The sequence below is a fragment of the Mauremys mutica genome, chromosome 8, assembly GCF_020497125.1.
Source record: "Mauremys mutica isolate MM-2020 ecotype Southern chromosome 8, ASM2049712v1, whole genome shotgun sequence".
Lineage (NCBI taxonomy): Eukaryota > Metazoa > Chordata > Testudines > Geoemydidae > Mauremys > Mauremys mutica.
This window is the reverse complement of record NC_059079.1, coordinates 107261151-107281513: the sequence shown is the minus strand read 5'-3', so window position 1 is coordinate 107281513 and position 20363 is coordinate 107261151. Positions and strand designations below refer to the sequence as shown.

The 20363-nt window shown below is 42.8% G+C and overlaps 1 long non-coding RNA gene across 1 annotated transcript; it reads right to left on the bottom strand.

Moving 5' to 3' along the window:
- Window positions 1–1014: 1014 nt before the first annotated feature.
- Window positions 1015–19796, bottom strand: LOC123376661. The gene is made up of 3 exons (XR_006581871.1): window positions 19706–19796; window positions 4804–4891; window positions 1015–1136 (listed from the first exon to the last, which is right to left on the bottom strand). It is a non-coding gene; the product is annotated as an uncharacterized LOC123376661 (long non-coding RNA).
- Between the last annotated feature and the right edge of the window lie 567 nt (window positions 19797–20363).

Sequence of the window (20363 nt, the reverse complement as noted above, 5' to 3'; positions counted from 1 at the left end):
CACTGGAAACACTCCCCCGGTTACATTCCCAGGTCCATCAGTTAGCTACTGTTATATGGCTATTTTATGCAGCTATTTTTAATCATAGAAATATTATTTTAGTTTATTTTTAAAGGTTTTTATGGGTCCCTCTGAGACCTGTGAAGTTGGATTTATGGTAACTAAGACACATGGTTTTAGCAGGTAGAACAATACAAAATATAACACTAATTAAACGACATACATCGAAACTCTTCAGCAAGGTTTATAAAATCGGTTTTCTGCAACACAACGAACATTTGAGGTTTATCTTAGGGAACCCTCAGTCTGTTTTTCTCCAAGGTCTGCCATCTTTCTGTGTTTCAGGTATTTCTGTCCATTGAGTTCTTGCCGTTAATGTCAGTGTTTTTAGGGGGAAGACACCTCAGCACAGGAAGTAGGAAGCGAACATATTTGGTAGATCCCCTTTCATAGACTCCTGTATATCGAGTTAATGTAAGAGGAACCTACATTTGATAGGAAAGAGGGGATGCCTGGGTTCATGGAAGATGAGGGTAAGTGTACATGTTATACACCTATAATTTCCTTCTGACATGTAGAGTCCATATCTGGATTACTCCATTTCACTTCCTATTCAGTTACAATATATTGCTATGCAGTATTATATCCAGCCTGGTGCTTTAATCTGCCTACGCTTCATCTCACATTCTCCTCTAGTGGATCCTGATGCAAAATGGCTGTAGAAGAAATTAATTGGACAGCCTATGGGATTGTTTTGGAGCTTTCTGAATACCCGGTGGGAGTAGCCAGATAAAATCCATTTACAAGGGGCAAAACACTCCAGTCTTGGCTCTATCATTGATTAGCACAGGTGAAAAGGGCTCACTAAGAAACAGGAAGTATTGCCGCATTGTGACATGACTCTCTCCCAGCAAACTCTTCCTGACTTAGTTCAGTGAATACTTTTCAACTGTGTCAGGGCTTTAAAGCCTGGAGCGAAATGGGGCAGTGGAGAGAAAATTCATTAAAACATACCTCTTGGTTTCAGACATATGCACTGAGGAAGGACAGGAGAAAAGTTCCTCCTTCTTAAAATGGTTCTACCATTTTAGATTTGGTGAAAGTTACCAGTAAATATTGAACTGCAGTTTCTAGAGCTGGTCAAAAAAACAAGAGAAAAGTTTGCAAAACAGTCACAACATTTTATTCCGTTTTTTGTTTCAGTCAAAATGCTAACAATGATTTTTGGTCAAAATTTTAACTGGCACTAAATAATTTCCTATGTAGTCTGAATCTATCAAAATGACAGTCCCTTCCCCGAAGAGCTTCCTGTCAGAACAACAACATACCAGGTGGATGAGACAAACAAGTGGGTCAGGGTAGTAAAAATAATACTTTGTGTGTAACTCTTAACCAGTCATGAGCAGCGATCACCACTCACCACATGGCTAGTCTGTATCAGGTTGCAGCTTCATGTGTGCATTTGGGGAACTTTTCCTTCTTGCAAAGAGTGACCTGGGAGCTAGCGTGGAAAAATGAGTTCGGAGCAGTCCCACTGAAGTCATCTGCTTAAATTTAGGGACATGTTTGTACTTGGCTGAATTGGTGAGAGAGTCTCCAAAATACTAGTTTGCCAATTCCGTACTTCTAGTCTTTACAGTCAGAACTTTTCATGGTTCTTGGGCATTTTTGGTTCTACCCTGCCGGCAGACAGCTTCTTAATAGGTGAGATCTTTCTAAGACCGATACAAAAAGGTCATATGCTTCTCCTCCATTATGTGATTAATGTGATTCAATTTTAAACAAATAGCAAAAGGCCACTAATTGTCAAGGTTTCAGTGAGTGCCTAGTGAATTCACTGCTGTCATTAGGAGACAATTTGCCATCCCACAGATGAAGCAAGGAACAGCCCTACTAAAAGGAAGAAATTGCAATAAATCTAACAGGAAAATATCAGAATTTTTGCTCACTCTTCATAAAAAATCTCTCTTCTTTGGGCTAGGACTATTTATCAACACCACACTAAACTGAAGCCTGCAAAATAATGGTCAAGAGGATCTTTCTGGAGAGCTAAAATAGATGTTTCTGTAAAGGAGCAAGTTGAAAAGAGGCTTTTTATGCTCCAGATTTGACCTGCCTCGGAATTCAGTAAACAGCATAGAAATTAGAAATGGAAAGTACCTGTTTAGCACAGTCACCCTGTCCATCTCCCAGCCTACGAAGTGCAATACTAGGACATTGTGCAGTGTCTTTCTTGAATCTCCTAATCCACCTCTGCCCTCAAAGGACCATTCCATAGCCAAACAGATCTGCCCCTGAGAAACTTTTCCTTAATTTTCAGCTTAAACATTTCCTTTCTTAATTTCCTCCCCTTACTTCAAATATGAGAACAATTCCCCATTCTGCGCCATGGGGGGCGGGGGGGTTTGACTCCCTATCAGATGTTCTGGAAGTTGGTCATCCAGAATTCTCATTCCTAGAGTGACTTTTAGTCTCCAAAACACTTATCTCCAGTGAAATGCTCCCACTTCTGGGGTGCAAGAAGGCAGCCATCTGGAACACAGCACAGCACTAAGGATGGGGCAGGGGAGAAAGAGACAGAGAGAAATTTTGGCCAGGTATAGGAAGGCAAACCCCGTATTCTAGGGTGACCAGATGTCCCGATTTTATGGGGACCTATTACCCCCCATCCCCATCCCAATTTTTCACACTTGCTATCTGTTCATCCTACCGTATTCTTACAAAATAGCAGAGCAGACTGGATCTTGGTTTTAAGGTCTCAGACAAAAGAACTCCTCCTCTATTTGACCAATAAGCTGCATGGTGACTCAGCTGATTTGCCTTGCAAGGATGAAGGGCTGAGTCAGCGCTAGAGGTCACAGACTTGCAGGTCCCCTCTTCCTGCATGGGCGATCCTTGAGAAATAGTCACTTCAGCTCGACAGTGCATCTTGGAGAGGAGATTTTTGTCCATGGTGATTATATCCTGCTAAGGATCTAGCTGCTCACCAGAAGAGAGGTTTCAGGAGCTTTGGCAGATGTTAGACTTGTCTCCTCCCCAGCAGAAATCAAGAAGTAAGGAGTGGTGGTATCTCTGCTGGGGTCTATCCCCCACTCCAGAGCAGGAAGGTGTTATGAGGGTGCAAACCATCCCTGAGATTTAAAGTTACTTTGCTGCTTACATAACTTGATGCTACATTATTTTTTTTTAATTTACACCTCGGTTACGAAGGATTAACAACAACAACAAAAATCCACAATAGACCTAATTTAGTTAGATCCTACATAACTGTGCTGCTTACAGTCTCTGCAGCAGCAATTAATTAAAAAAATGCTATTCCCAGAGCCATTCTATCATCAATTAGGCTAGCGCGCAAAGCAGTTTGGCTATGTAGGGCTCTCTCCATTAAACTACCCAGACCTATTTATTTTTGCTGTGCTCATTAAAAACAAAAACTCAGGGCTGGGAAAAGGAGAACTAAAGCAACAGGCTTAAATCTTTTTTGCATCCCAAGTTTACAAACAAGGAAAAGACACGGATGACAACTACAAACAAATGTACTTGAAACAGTCTCCATTTTCGACATCAGCTCTGGGGCCAGCCCAGCGGTCTTGCCTAGTGGCAGGTGAAGCGAGGCGCAATCTTTAGCAGCAGGGAGGGTGGTTGCCCTTACGGCTATTTTGCAGAACTCAAGCTGAGTGCATGTAATAAGCAAGGAACAGCACTGACAGGTCGCAGCTGTGAGGAAGCTGGTAGCTGATGCAGTGATGTCTGTCTTAGCATACTTCACTAGGAGATAATGGCATTTAGAGCATTTAGATAGCACAAGGGAATGGAACCCTAAAGACACGTGTTTCACCATTTCTTGAACACATCTCTATTAAAAAAAAATCCTTCAGCCTCTTTTCCCTAATATAAACCAGAGCCAAGAGTACGCCCTGGACGGAGGGGTGATCAGAGGCATCAGTATAAGATGTTGTGAATCACTGACTGCATGAATAATGGGAATCTTTCTACTTCTGAGCTTTTACAGAACTTTAAAAAAGATGAGGCCAAGCAACAATTCTTAGATCCAGACTTCAAACACCCCAAAGAGCAGTGGGATGTGGAGCTGGAGTTGGGATCCAGCATGTTAATAAGATTGAAAAATTAGAGGTGATGTTTTCATCAGGACTCATTTTCTGGCAACCCCACTGGCTCCAGGATATCTGGGTGGGATAGTTTAGGCACATCTCTGTTTTCAAACAGAGCAGGAAACAGGGCCCTTCGTTAACTGCTTCACAACTGGCTCATGTAAGAGGAAACCAGGGCAAACCGAAATCCTGGCCAGGTACATGAAACGTCCTCACTGAAGAGCGATGGGTGCATTGAAGAACATGGTCACATTCTGCCAGAGTGCAGAAACTGACACCAGCAGGGAACGAACCAGAGTTAGCCCCAAACTCTCATCCCCAGCCGGCTCGTCTCTATCTGCCACTTCGCATCCTACTTAACACCTAGACTCCGAGGCAATCCGAGGCAGGGCCTTTGTCTTTGTTACTTGTCTGCGCAGCTCCTAGCACACTGGGGGCCTGATTCTTTGTTGTAGTTTGTAGAGCCTCCATAAAAACTAAACTAATAACTAATAATACAGGAGTTAATTGTGCCTTGCCATTCTGCATCCCCCGACATTCTCAAAGAGCCGCTCTCACATACTTGATATAGATTTGGAGTTGGAGTTGGGATTACTTTGTTGTTTGTAACACTCTTAGAAGCTTGGGAAAAATAAGTTTATCTTCCTAATTTTGCCCCTTTCCACGAGGGAAACAATGATATTTCACCCACCTTCTGTTTATGATAGACCATGGAGCCACTATAGCTTGTTTTCTTCCAAGTTCCGTTGCTGTACGTTAGGATGCCAATATAGTGTTTTCTGTACAACAACAGAATAAAGATATTGCAGGGCCATCCAGAAATAGCGGCTCTTGTTTTGTGCCCTGATTTCTCAATAACAGTGATGCATAGTTGCTGGAACTAGGATGCTGGGGGTGCTCCTACACCCTCTGGCTTGAAGTAGTTTCCATCATATACAGGGTTTACAGTCTGGTTCAATGGCTCTCAGCACCCCGACTGTACAAATTGTTCCAGCTCCCCTGCAGTGATGGGTTTTACATACGTAAGAGAGACACCCACTCTGACAGGAGAGAAAGGACAAATGAGCCTATTAGCTGATCAGCTAAGGAATGTACCAGAGACTTTACAGGAAGGTGTAAGATATTCCATAGTGGACAATTATGAAATAACCTGTCCATAGGAGAAGTTACGGGCTAAGCCCCATCAGTTAGTGGCTGGTTTATGCCCAGAAATAGGAAGGTTCATATCACTTGTAAAAACATTCTTTTATCCTGTCTAAAGTCCCAATCTTGCATACACATATACTCGTGCCAACTCTGACTCCTACTGGCTACTCACAGTACGCAATGATACTATTCTTTGTGTAAAGTTATACATATGCATATGCTTCTGTAGAATTCAGGTCTAAGGTACCTGTTACGTAGTGTTCTCATTATTGGTTTAAACGTTTAACCCTTTTTGAATCCTGCTAAGGTCTTGAACTCAGTGATATCACGTAGCAGTGAATTCCACAAGTTAATTGTGTGTCCAGTAAAAATGTACTTCCTGTGATCAGCTTTACATTTGCTCCCTGCCAATTGTTCCTTTGTTTTGAAAAAGGATAAATTTATCTTCTCTGTAACACTCATTTATTTTATATACCCCTGCAACATCTCCTTTTTCATCTCCTCTCTGAATTAAACAGTCCCAGCCTTTTCAGCCTCTCCTCATGCAGAAATCTTTCCAGGCAACTAAGCAATTTCATTGCCCATCGTAAGACTTTTGGCCTGAAGCCCGTTCACTTAAGGGCAGGGACAGTCTTTTTATTCTGTGTTTGTACAATGTCTAGCACAATAGCTTCCCAGTCCGTGACTATGGCCCTGGTAGGTGCTATGGAAATGCAAATAATAATAATAATACTTCTGTGAATAGTTTTCCTAGTACGGACCAGGTAATTGATTAGCTTCTTTGTACAGCTTCTACTGCATTACAGGTTCAAATGGACTAAGCATATATTGACTGGCCAAGCCTTCTGGTGCAAGGGGACTTGCCTGTTTTCTTTATGAAACATGACCCATAAGTTCCTTGCTAGTATGTAGTCAGCAAAGCACCTCGTCATCTCAGTGGGACTCTGCTGTGCTTTCAGGCAAAATTCCTTTACTGTAAATCTTTTTGCAGGATTGAGTATTATCATCTTTATGACGAAAATAAAATGGATTAGCCCTCACACATGAGGTTTTTTTCCCCCCCAGTGCAATTTACATATCTTAAAAAAGAGAAGTCTTCATCAAAAGCCATCCCCATCCATGGTCTCCATTAACCTTTCCAATTGCAGCCGGAACAGCCAACTGTGCATTCTCCAACTAATGAAACATTCCAATAGCACCTGGGGCAGGAAGGTTTGTTATCTAATTGACTGTCCGGGAGGGAAAAGCACAGTGTTTCTTATATCAGTAAAACAACCTTCAGATTAAATATTTCGACATCAGTCTTAATACACTGTTGGTCTTGTATGTTACAATCTAACAGATGAGTGCTGTGATCGTTCCTCTAGATTAAGCAGAAAGCCGAATCTCAGGAGTTATACTTGCTCCAGCAAGCCTAAAGGCACACTGCACCAGATGGCAAACTGCTGCGGAAAGAGACCTTCCCCCTCTTTTACCATGCAACCTGTCAATAATCCCTCCAATCTGAGTGTACCAGAGGCTTAAATAGGACGAGTGTATTTTATAAAAGGTTGTGTCTATATTAAATTAATATCTGTAAAAGGTGCTGAACTGACAGCACTGAAAACTGAAGTCATCTGTTTATTCACAGACCAATGTACTGGTGCTTGGAGAACTGCCAAAATGTCAATGGCTAGATAGGTGGCAAGCTGCAATTACTGCCTATTGTGCAAAAACTTGTTCTACTGTTGCTTCATCTCATCCCATTGGCTTGTTTCATCTATGTGTTGTTTCTGCTCGTAAACCAAGTATGTAAGTTCTCAGGTCTGTTTACAGCAGGTTTGAACAGTGCCCTGATTGGGGCCCCCAGGTGGTAAAAATAACAAATAATATTCATTTGTTATTGCTTTAATAAAATAAATATAACAAATCAGTAAAATAATTATAATAATTCCTAGCTCTTATATAGCATTTTTCATCAGGAGAGCTACAAAAACTTTACAAAAGGCATCAATATCATTCACCCCATTTTACAGATGGGGAAACTGAGGCACGGAGCAGGCAAGTGACTTGCCCAAAGTCACCCAGCAGGTCAGTGACAGAGCTGGAAATAGAAACTGCATCTCCAGACTCCCACTCCAGCACTCAATCCATTAAGTCACATGTCTTTAAAAAGGAACCAGATGGTCCAAGGTTGTCCAAGTTAATGTGTTCTAAGTGCAGGGAGGATTTAAAAAATCCATTATTTAAATTAAAAACAAATAAATATATAAATACAGGTTTGTTTAGTTTCAAACAAACCTATTTAAAATTAAATTTGAAACTGATAACGTATGTTAAGGCCTACATTTATTATAATCTATTCAAATAAATTAAATACAAAAATAATATTAAACAGTACATGTTTGGTGCCAAGTTTTAAAGAAAATCAAACCTCCAGTGACTGGTAGAAGTCACTGGCTAAGCACCTGGAACCAGTGGCTGGTGAAGTGCTAAACCAGCTTTTCACAGCAGTAGCCTCTTTGGCAGATGCAGAGAGAATATTTTCTTCATGTCAATTTATTCAACTAGTTCAGTTCAAATATTGATTCATTCTAAGTTAACAAAACAATTGGGGGCTGGAAAAGCAGGAAACTTTGCTTTCCTCTTCTTCTAATCTGTGAATCAAAACTAGATGTGAGCGGATGAGAGCTCTTAGTTCTAAAATCTTGAAGGACGATGATTAGAAACAATTAGTTCACTAGCTAAAAGTACTACTTCATTTGTTTAATAAATCAGGTTTAAATGCAAAACGTTTTGTTTTGGGGGGTATTTAGCATATTTAAGGTGGTTTTATTTAATATAATAATAATAATTAATAATGATGATGGTGGTGTTTCCCCGGGATGTTAAAACGTTGTCGGTCAGTGGAGCACAGCGTGTGTTGGCTCTACCCAGCTCAACTATAAGAATGAAACAGGAGGAAGATTCTTCTTTATTGGACCAGAAGAGGTGAAGGATCTGAACCAAAGGTTTTTCCCACTGAAGGTTGCTCTGAAGACCAGGCATGACCATGCTTACCAAGGAAGTGATGCACATAGGTCTGCTGGAGGCCCGACTTTTAACATCTCCTAGCTAAGGGTACGTCTACACTACGGGACTATTCCGAATTTGCATAAACCGGTTTTGTAAAACAGATTTTGTAAAATCGAGTGCGCGCGGCCACACTAAGCACATTAATTCGGTGGTGTGCGTCCGCGGTCCGAGGCTAGCGTCGGTTTCTGGAGCGTTGCACTGTGGGTAGCTATTCCCTAGCTATCCCATAGTTCCCGCAGCCTCCCCCGCCCCTTGGAACTTCCGGGTTCTGTCTGGAGAATTTTAAAAAATGATTCTGAATTTCATCTTCTATAACGGAGCGCTGATAGAACGGATTTGCCTGCCCTTACAGCGATCACGTCCGCATGGTCCATGCTGGAGCTCTTTTTTCATTTTGATTTTGGACTGCATCGCCACCCGTGCTGATCGGAGCTCCACGCTAGGCAAACAGGAAATATTCAAAAGTTCGCGGGGCTTTTCCTGTCTACCTGACCACTGCATCCGAGTTCAGATTGCAGTCCAGAGCGGTCAGTGGTGCACTGTGGGATAGCTCCCGGAGGCCAATACCGTCGATCAGCGGCCACACTAACCCTAATCCGATATGTTAATACCGATATTGGCGCTACTCCTCTCGTTAGGGAGGAGTACAGAAACCGGTTTAAAGAGCCCTTTATATCGATATTAAGGGCCTCTTGGTGTGGACGGGTTGGGCGTTAAATCGGTTTTACGCTCCTAAAACCGATTTAAACGCCTAGTGTAGACCAGGCTTAAGAATGCCTCTATCTCCCTGCTTCTGATGTTCTCTCCAAAGAGTCAGTGTTTTAAGATCAATCAATTTTGAATGAATGCACTTCATTTCCTGTTTGGGGTGAAATTCACCCTGTGCAAAGAGCCCACACCAGGTCTATACCCCCACATTCGAGTGCCACCTATGCCACAAAATAGGGTGCTTCACAAATCAGTTTCAAATGCAAAATGTTTTGACTTTTTGGGGGGTATTTAGCACATTTAAGGTGGTTTTCTTTAATATAATAATGATGATTATTAAAATGTTTTGTGCATTTTTAATTGAATTTGAATTTCCATCCAAGAGCCTGACAGAAATCAGAAGTAAAAAGTTAAGCTTTATAATTGAATAAATGAATGTGTATAGATATAACATATTCTGCCAGTTAGGAAAAAAAGCAAAAGCACCAGATAGAGTATAAAGGCTATAATTAGTTGCAAATCAACATGTTTTACTGGTTACCAACAAATGAGAATCAACCTTTAGGAAAATAACTAAATACAACAAATACAAAGCACAATTAAAATTGCTGATTTAAATCATGATTAAAATCTGTGATTTAAATTGTTCTGATTTAGATCAATCCACCCTGTTTAAGAAGCTTCCAGTTTTGTCACCAGGGTGCCAACCAGAGCCCAAGATTCTTTCCGGGTCAGACAGAACGAGTCACTCTCTGGAGCAATGGGGAGAGCTGGTTGTCTCCCCCGCTTCCTTTCTAGATCCTTCTGCATGCATCACATCTGCCAGTCGGTGGCCAGATGCTAGAGAGGACTTTAACCAATGAATGGAGTCTCTCCCCCATGGCTCACTTCCCAGTCTGTCTTTGTCCTGTTGAGACTAGCTCCGATGAAGTTCTTTGCCCCATAAACATTAGCAGATGGACCAACAGAGAAATGTCGTTGAGTTGAGTGTGGAGCCTCACTTCACTTGGCCAATGACAGCAACGTCTGGAAGTCTGTCGCAGACCAGGGCCCTGTTACAGTAGGTGCTGTACAAACATATTAAAATGACTGTTCAGGGGAGTTTACAGTCCTGGAGCCCAGTCCTGCAATGTGATGAATCCATGTAGAGTCCCTTGGATTCAATGGGAATCTACCGGTGCTGGATCATTGCAGGACTGAAAAATCAGGCTATTCTACAGAAGGGAAACCATACAAATATACATGTGTGCGCCACGTCACGCAGTATTCTTCACTTAGGCAAAATACCCATTGATTTTAATAGGAGTTAAACTGCGTGAGGAGTGGCCCATTACAATGAAATATCACAGAATTAAAAAGACCCAGCAGTTATCATTACATGGCAGCATTTATTTAAGGTCCCCATGCAATGGTATCTGCCATACTGCTGGTGATTCCTATTCTATGTACAGGGTATTGTGGTATTTCACATACCACTTTCCATTAACATCCCCCCGGCAACCACTGTGTAAGGGCCACATCTAGACTAGAGCTGGTTAGGAAATAGTTTTCCCATCCCATGAACATTTTCAAGATTTAAAAAAAAAAAAAAAGATTCCAGTCCAAACCTGGGACAAAGTTTTGAAATCTAGAAAATTTTCACAAACCAAAAGTCCCTAGAAAAATTCAGTTCAGGTCAATTGAAATCTTGTGTATTAATTTTCACCATTTTTAGTTTTTTGTTTTTTTTTTAAACTATAATTGGCTTAAATTTGGAAACAAAATGTCTTTCAAAATAGAAAAACAATGTATTGTTTAGAAAATGTGCATATGGGACATTTCAACAATTCTGAAATTTTTTCCAAAATTTTTTGAAATGAGAAATTAATTGTAACCACAGTTCTCTGTGAAGAGTTTCAGTTTTGACAAACTGCATTTTCCACCAAAAATTATTTCTTTGAAAATTCCCGGCCAGATCTACTGCTGACCCTCATGGTTGCAGAGAAAAGTTTGAAAATGTGATTCCCTAAAGACTCAAATATCAAAAGGCAAGTAAAAAGACCTACCTCTAAAAAAATATCGTATCCAATCTTCTCATGATTTTTAGAATCTGACTCACGGCTTTTGAATACAAGGTTGGCAATACTGAGTAGACAGAATCCTGTGTCACTCTTCTTCTGATGGGAGAGAGCTACTTTATTACAGTTTTATGTAGGTTCTTCCTCCTCCTTTAGTTAAAGGGAACAGTTTCTATTTCTAACTGGCTGTGCACTTATTTGTTGACATTTTTACTAAATTAGACTGTGATAAATCTGTCTGCATTTATGTTTATTTCCTCTTCATGTTCAAGTATTCAAAGGACACTGAAGTAAACTGTTGTGTGCATTAAATGCATGGCCAAATTCTTACAAACGTTTGGGGGTGAATTAAGTCAGAGCACAGGTAAACAAAAACGATGAAAACCCAACATAAACGTCAGAATTAGCCTGAACCCCAAAGGAGCACCCTTTCTGCACTCAGCAGAATGCGACGCTTTTAATTCCCCCACCCCCAGTTTTACAAACTGATATTTTTAATTTATCTGTACCCAGTGCATGGAGTTATTTGAGCCCCAAATACAAGTATCAGAGTAGCAGCCGTGTTACTCTGTATCTGCAAAAAGAACAGGAGCACTTGTGGCACCTTAGAGACTAACAAATTTATTTGAACATAAGCTTTCGTGGGCTACAGCTCACTTACAAGTAGTTTCTAAGAGTATTTAAGATTAAAAATTAACTTTAAACTATTTTCATTGTATATAACGGTTACAATCATAATAAAATAAAAAATAGCATCAACATCATCATCTAACATTTTTCATCAGTGGTTTTCCGAATACTTTACAGAGGAGACAAGTATCATTATCCCCAGGAATGGTGACGTGACTTGCCCTAGGTCAAAGAGCAAGCTATCAGCAGAGGCAGGTCTAGATCCCAGGTCTCCTGATCCCCATTCCCTATCCACTGGTTCATTTCTCATTGATTTTATGGCAAGGAAAGTATCTCACATATTCATATGATATGAGGCTTCTTCCTAAAACTTCCATGCAATAGAATTTCTTAGTAGTGCCCTTTTATCATAGACCTGAAAGTAACGAAAAAGGTGTGACTTAGAAGAAACCAGAACGATCAAGCTCATTCATGGTTAAGGCTTTTGTTCTGTCCATAGCTCTCTTGCCATCCCTTGGTATTTCAGGGATCTTATATGAGTCACACCTGGTATCATGCAGCACATGTGCTACATGACTCAGAGGCATAATGGCACCAAGTAAAGGAATGTGTGGCTACTTTAATTCTAAAGCTGGCCACTTGCCGTGAACCTGATCGAATGCATGCTGAGAAATTCAGTCCAGACACTCCAACTTTAGAGGACTTTGAATGCAAGAAATTTTTGCTAAATTACAATGTCCAGAAATTGGCAACAGCACAGTGATTATGCTTCATTGTGACGGTGATGTCCTTGGCTATGGAGCTTGGAGCCAGCACAATGAATACAGCGCTACCGTATGTGACTCCAGAATGACTGATGACAGTGTGCCACGCATAGCAATTTTGAAACAACTGAGAAGGATGATAAAGAATATTACCTTAAAACAAGTGTATTTGTGGTCTTTCTGCTTAGGTAGAACTTACGTGTAACCAAAGGGCATCGCATTTTATTACATGATATGAATTTAGCTAATAGAGGGGCAATTTACAGCTGCATCAAGCAGTTCATACTAATCCATCTTGTATGCACTTTGCCAGTCAATACTGAAGACACATAATAAAAAACCTTGGACTATCTGCGATGCTTAGGGCTGGAGTGGGGATACTGATGGGCAGTCCCTTTGTATTCTTCGGTATGTTTTCACCTTTGGGACAGGAGCCCAGAGTCTAGGACGGGAGACAACATTGCTATAAACAGATTATCAATTCAGATAAATACATTAAATCAAATAAAGCATTTTACAGATTCTCTCCTGCACTTGAGCTGCTTTTCATTGCTCTGTCAGCACAGTTGATCAAGAGAAGAAATTGCCAGCATAGAGGAAGGGTCCTTCAGTGGCATAGCCCCATAGCCTCCTGTACCACCCCATTTTCTTGTATGTAGCCAAGGATTCACTGTGCCCCAGCAACTTATGGTTGCTCAGCAGTATAAATTACAGCAGTCCTGGGGCTACTCTATATTACACCAGCGGATCACCCTGTTGCACAGTCAGCCCAGGAGTGGGGAGCAGAAAGGTGGCTTCACCCCAATTTTGTACACTTCACACCCCCAAAACTGTGCTGTATATTCCTTGTCCACAGAGAAGGATCTAGCCCTATATAAATAAGGTTAATTCATCCTCCACTGACATAAGCAACAACAATAAATGCAGATGGAAAGAATCCCTCTCTTGAGCACTACTCTGAGAAGGAAAACGTATGGAACTTTACAATACAGAGGACATGCAAAGAGCAGCCCAAGTTAGGCAGGGATGGTAGAGCCCTTAAAACTTTCAGAACCTTTAGAGAAGAAGCTTTTACGTCTTACTAGAGGTCTACAAGTCAAACCTATTTCCTTATTGGCTGGTCCCTGAAACTTGCTGCAGGGGCAGCATTGAGCAGGGATGAAGAAGTTCATCTATTTTTTAAAAAATTCAGATAAAGGCAATTTAAACCCTTGCAGGTAATTTGCAGAGATCAAGGCAAATGTAATTTCAGCAAAAACAAAAACAAAAAAACCCAACTATTTCCAATCTAGCTGCCAGAACAGCTGTACCTGAAAACCGCTCTGCTGAGGGGGACATAAATATTTGACTTCAAGAGAGGGGAAAAACAAGAAAAGGAAATTGGTTACCTTCAAGATAAAATAGATTATTGGAGAATTGCTCCCACCCCCTTTGCTTTGTGGATTTTCAGAATTCCTGAAGGTACAGGGTAGGGCAGTTCTTGTTTTTAAAAATAGTAAAGGATTTTTTAAAGTCAGGAATAATGTCTTTCTAAAAGAGATGCTCTAATTCAGTGGTTCTCAAACTTTTATATTGGTGACCCCTTTCACACAGCAGACCTCTGCGTGAGACCCCCTTATAAATACTTAAAAAAAATATATGTAGACCTATTTTAAATGCTGGAAGCAAAGCGGGGTTGGGGGTGGAGGCTCACAGCTCGCAACCCCCCATGTAATACCTCGCAACCCCCTGAGGAGTCCCAAACCCTAGTTTGAGAACCCCTGCTCTAATTCAACCACAAGTTACTGGGCTCAGTGCAGGAATTAGTGGGTGGAATTCCCTGGTCTGCATTAGGCAGGAGGGCAGACTAAACTATCATAATGAACTCTTGTGGACTTAAACACTATGAAACTGTTACTCTTCTTTGTTTCCTCTCATTATTGCAGAGGCCAGTGGAGAACATCAAACTAGCGCGGTGAAATCTTTCCTTCTGGACACATGAAGCGCATCCCAAGGGTTTTCTCGTCTCACGATTTCGGCCATGAACTGGTGTAGAGATGATGGTGGTGTTTCCCCGGGATGTTAAAACGTTGGAGGATCTGAACCAAAGGTTTTCCCCACTGAAGGTTGCTCAGAAGACCAGGCATGACACTGCTTACCAAGGAAGTGATGCACATAGGTCTGCTGGAGGCCCGACTTCTAACATCTCCTAGCTAAGAATGCCTCTATCTCCCTGCTTCTGATGTTCTCTCCAAAGAGTCAGTGTTTTAAGATCAATCAATTTTTAATGAATGCACTTCATTTCCTGTTTGGGGTGAAATTGACTCCGTGCAAAGGGCCCACACCAGGTCTATACCCCCACATTCAAGTGCCACCTACGCCACAAAATAGTGTGCTGCACAATTTTGAGGGCTTAAGTGGTGCCTATATCTCATGCTGGTCCTTCCGCAGAGGAGTGACGTTCACCCTCAGTTGCTATCACAACCATGATCGCTATTGCTGCTCTGAGAAAGAAGTTTCTGCATGAGAAGGGAAGAGAAAAAGTTGGGTGGTCTTCAGCGCTGATGTGCTAATAGGTTTGGGGAGCCAGCTCAGCTCATCTGATTCCATACTCCATCACTCTCCTCTCTCCTAGATACCTCTGATTCGTCGCTCCTCTCCCTTTGTGCTCCCCTGTTCTTTTTTCTTCCCCTGGTCACACGCACACTTTCTTTCTCTCTGTCTTTAATTCTTGGCTAGTTTCACAAAATGACCAGGCTGACTCTCACTCCTCGAGAAGAAATAAGTGGCTGCTGGCACCCTTCCATAAACAGAGCTGCATCAGTGATCTCATCCAAGGCTATCTGTCTATCTGCTTTCCTACACACCTTCATTGCAAGTATATTTTAACAGCACATCATATCTGCTCTCCTTTATGGAGCAGAGCCATGGAAATCTACAACAGAGATGCCTATGAAGATTGACTCATTCCTAAGTAAATGCCTGTGGAAGATCTTCAGAGGAAAGAGTTTCTTGCAACATCTGACATTCTAAGTAGAGCAAACCAATCTAAAGCATCATATCTGGTCAAATGAAGATGGGAGACATATTTACGGCACACTTTAAGGATGACATCAACACAACTTCCATGTCAAGTGATAATGTGGACACCACTCGGAAAGAAAAAAAGAATATTATGCAGAACAGTAAAAAAAAAAAAAAAGAAGCCAGATCCACCAACATGATACACAGAAGCCTGAACAGACCAGCACAAGACTGAAATAAATGATGGAAACTGGTAGATGCCCTGTGGGGGCAAGAAGGTAAAGAAAGAAGAATCACTACCATATCCGTGTGCCTCCCAATTAACAATAACCTCTCCCTCTTTAGGAGAGAGTTGTGAACAGGTTGCTGAATTCTGTGTGAATGTGTAAAACGTATTGTGGGAAAGCTAAATCAAGGATGAATTTTGCATGACATTTCAACTGTGCTGAGGTCAGGGGTCATTCTCATCTCTTGCTTCCCTCGCTCCTGCTTTTATTCTTTTATTTTTAATATGAGGGAGGCGGGTTTCTGCTTCTCTGGAGGGGACACTGAGTGCTCATCCTCAGCTGTGCCTGACATCTGCTCTGCACCAGGACCTGAGGGAGGGAAGGAGGGGGAAAGAGGTGATCAAAAAGTGGTTTTAAGCTAACTTTATGTAAACCCTGATTCTAGGGCTGGCTGGGGGCCAATCTGACCCCTGATATAACTTAGAGCAGCCTCAGGGCTGCTCTAATTTGTGCCCATCTGTCTACAGCCCAAAGGGGCCATCTGGAAGCCAGGGACTGTTGGAGTCCTGTGGCACTCCTGCCACACCCCTTCTTCTCGCCCCACCAGGACTGCAAGCAGGATGGTGTAGAGCCAGCGATGCTCTAATGGAGGATTCTCCTATGCCAGGGTGGCCAACCTGAGCCTGAGAAGAAGCCATAATTTACCAATGTACATTGCCAAAGAGCCACAGTAATATGTCAGCTGCCCCCTGCCCCCAATCAGCTCCCTGCCCCCCTCTCCCAGCACCTCCCACCCACCGGCAGCCCCGCCAATCAGCTCCTACCCCTCCCTCCCCGCACCTCCTGATCAGCTGTTTTGTGGCATGCAGGAGTCTTTTTGGGTGGGAGGAGCAAGGGCACAGCAGGCTCAGGGGAGGGTGTGGGAAGGGGTGGAGTGGGGGCAGGGCCTGGGGCGGAGCAGCGAGCACCCCCAGGCACATTGGATAGTTGGCGCCGGTAGCTCCAGCCCCGGAGTCGGCGCCTATACAAGGAGCCGCATATTCACTTCTGAAGAGCCGCACATGGCTCCAGAGCCACAGGTTGGCCACCCCTGGCCTGTGCAAAGGGAATCCCTAGCTGGCCAGCTTGACGTTTGCTTTGGGCTGCCAGAGCAAACAGTGGGAGCCATGCCCTGTCCCTCTTTGCTGAGTGTAAAAGCTATTGACGGTCTCGCTAGAGTTCTTATTGGGAGGGTTTGACATAACCAAAACCATTCGTTACTAAGCGGGATATAAATCGTCAGTGGTAGAACCCCAAAAAGCATAGAAGCTGAACAGTTTCTAGATAAAATACCACCTCTAAAGAGGGAAAGTACGGCATGCCTTTTAGAACCGCTCTCATCTACCAACACCTTAGAGCTGTGCTACTGCTAAGCAACAAAAGAATCCCTGTCTTGTGAGTGACAAGAAAAGCACATTCAGCACAACCCTGGAAGCAAAGTCGTGCTAATATGGCAAACAGCGGAAACACTAACAGGTCAGGGGCCCATTCAGGTGAGGGCATTTGCATGTGTGTGTCTATCTACCAGCGATCCCAATAGCTCTGCTGCAATCACCACGGTGATCCAGACAACCACACCTTTCCATTGTCAGCAGGGCTGGCCTTAGGGAAAATGGCACCCTGGGCAAACTTGTATTTGCCTCCCTGGTCCCCGCTGCCTCCCCGGGCTCCGCACCCATCCCCCCAGGCCCTCCACACATTGCCCCAGGCCCCCGCTGCTTACCCCCCATCGCCCCGGTCAGCGCTGTCTCCCTGGGCTCTCCACCAATCCCCTTGGCCCCCGCTGCCTTCAGGCTCTGCTGCCTTCCCTCTGCCCCATTGTCCCAGCTCCCTTCTGTGGCCTCACACCCCAGGCCTGCCCTGCTCCTGGTCTCTTGACTAGTGCTTAATTGGTGCCAGGACTTGCCAGGGATGAGCCCCGGCACCTCTGGGTTTGGCGGTTCATAGCCCGGCACCTCCAGGCCTGGCGGTGCAGAGCCCCGGCACCTCCGGGCCTGGCAGCATCAGTTATGAATGTAAAAAAATTGCTTGTGCCCGAGCACCTCTTTCATTACAAATTAAGAACTGCTCTTGACCCCGGCAGGTCACCCACCCATAAGGAAAGCCCTGAATTTCATTACAACAGAGGCGCAGTCTGCATACTTCAGAGTGCACAACACTGCGATCAAATTCATCCCTTTTATGATGACCACCTGGCACACATCAGAATAATGCCCCACTGACCTGTCACGTGGATTCAAGCAGGGGTTTGATTTGGTTTTATTACCGGCAGTGCAATGGAAGCCCATAAATCTAAAGTGATGTATCGCTAGGTTATAATATCTATTTTTCCAATGGTAATTACTATAGAAAAATCAGTTCAATACATCAGTTTGGGGGATTTTTTTTTCCCTCCTGCACTTTTGTGCTTCACAGTCTCACTAATTGTAGCCCCTGTGAACAATTATGCAAAATTATGTAAAATGTAACATGATCAAGGTGTTAGACCATTATTATCCCCATTGCAGAAGCATGAATCATTTCTAAGAGCAGCAAAACACCCAGCATTTGCTGTCAATTTGAGTTCGAGGGATTTTGGCTGGTTTTAAGTTTGGGTTTTTTTGGGGGGTCTATGACAATTAAACTGGACCTTGATGAATTTAGTGGTGGAGTGGGAGGAGAAACAAGCACAGTTCTGATGAGCCGTCATGAGGAAGCAGAAGAGTGGCTTTGAAGAACTGTGCTTGTTTTGTCATTTAAATAATCAACAAGCTTCTTGGTGTCTTGTGCAGGCCTCTTTTGAGCAGGTGTTTGGGGAGGGCTGAAAAGGAGGAGGGATAGCTCAGTGGTTTGAGCATTGGCCTGCTAAGCCCAGGGTTGTGAGTTCAATCCTTGAGGGGGCCATTTAGGGATCTGGAGCAAAAATTTGTCAGGGGGTTGGACTAGATGACCTCCTGAGGTCCCTTCCACCCCTGATATTCTATGAAATGGCTGTGTGGTGGGAGTTCTTTTGGGGATAAGTAGGGTGGGAGTTTTTAGGGAACATTCCTGAAAAAACTGTGAATCATTCCTTCATGGTGAGTCTCCGTAAGACAGATGGAGGGGGGCTCACCTTGGGAATGACTGGTCAGAACTGCAGCAGTTAGGGACTATTTGTAATTGAAGGCAGGGCACCTAGAGCTTCGGATTTTTAAGATGTGAACACAAATGGATCCCCTGTCAGGTTGTGTGTGGTCAGGTGTTGGTCCCATTTCAGGCGTGTGACTGGAGAGACATTTGTCCTTGGGGGTGTCTGTGAAATGGGCACCTTTGGGGGCAATTATCAATCAATGCAGTTTATGACTGCAATTTTGTAATAGAACTTGAAGTTAAAAGGGCTCCATCTGGGTGAGATCACACAGATCAGATTGCAAGCTACAGCCTGTTCTCAACCCTGCTGAAACATAAGACCAACCTCCATTGACTTCCGGAAGATTAAACTAGTATCCCAGGGAAGAGAGAGTTGTGGACCATATTTTTCCCCCTTTCATTTTTATGAATTTTTCCAAGGATCAGTATAATTCACACGTAAAGTACAGTATGTAAGATGAAGTTTCAGAAAAATCACACAAGGAATTCTAACAACACAGCACACTGAGCCTTGAATCCTAAGAACCATAAAGAATGTATGATGATGTTACAGAAACAATAGGACCTCAAGGTCATGTGGGGAAAACAGAAAAGTGTGACAGAGCCATGCTCCCTAGAGAGTACTGAAAGGTTTAAGAAAAGGACAAAATACTGATAAATAGGTAAAGAAAAATAGATTTGTCACTAAAATAAACAAACCACTATAAATTGTCCTATTCCTCTGTTCAATCTTCATTATTTATACACAGATTCAGAGGAAAGACACTGTTGGCTTCAATAGTAAAGCTCTTGCTAATGTGTGGGGCTTCTGTGTAGAGGCAAGCTATTTTCTGCAGAGGAAAACACAATCCATTCACCTGTCATTTGTGTTCCATGATTTTGCTGTTGTTGCCAGATCTGTGTTTAACCAGGACTTCCGCCTTCCTTCTCCACTTCCTCCTCCTTCAGTGAGGTTTACTAACCTTCTGACATCATTCATTGCCATGTCAATATTTGCATCACAAACACAGCACTAGGGCTTCACTGCAGAAGAAACTGAACGGGGAGGAAGAAAACTCCTGTTCAAACACAAATAGCTGAAGTAACAGCAAGGGAAACAAAGAAAATGACTGGCCAAGGAAATAAATTTTAATATAAACTTTCTCCTTTTGTTTCAGTTCAACATGGAAGTCACACTCAAATGACAGTCACTTGCCATGCTATAGAGAGCTGTGCTTTTTAATGACACTATAGCGAAAAATAAAAGCTTGATTTTCTCATTCATTCAGTCTGCTAGCGGGTGCTAACGCTTTCATTGACAACCACAAGCACTGGCAACAGCACTCAAACAGATTTTTATTCTAGAGGCAAAGCGTTCACTATTCTATTGCCTGAACAGAAAATCAACCATGCTTTAGGTCATAGTCTAAAGAGATCAGCAGTAAAGCTGCTTTATATGTGGAGCCTAGTTGGAAACGCCCAAGTTTGCATTAATTATGTAACTGTTAAAGCCTAGCCCGTTAAAACTTGAGTTCA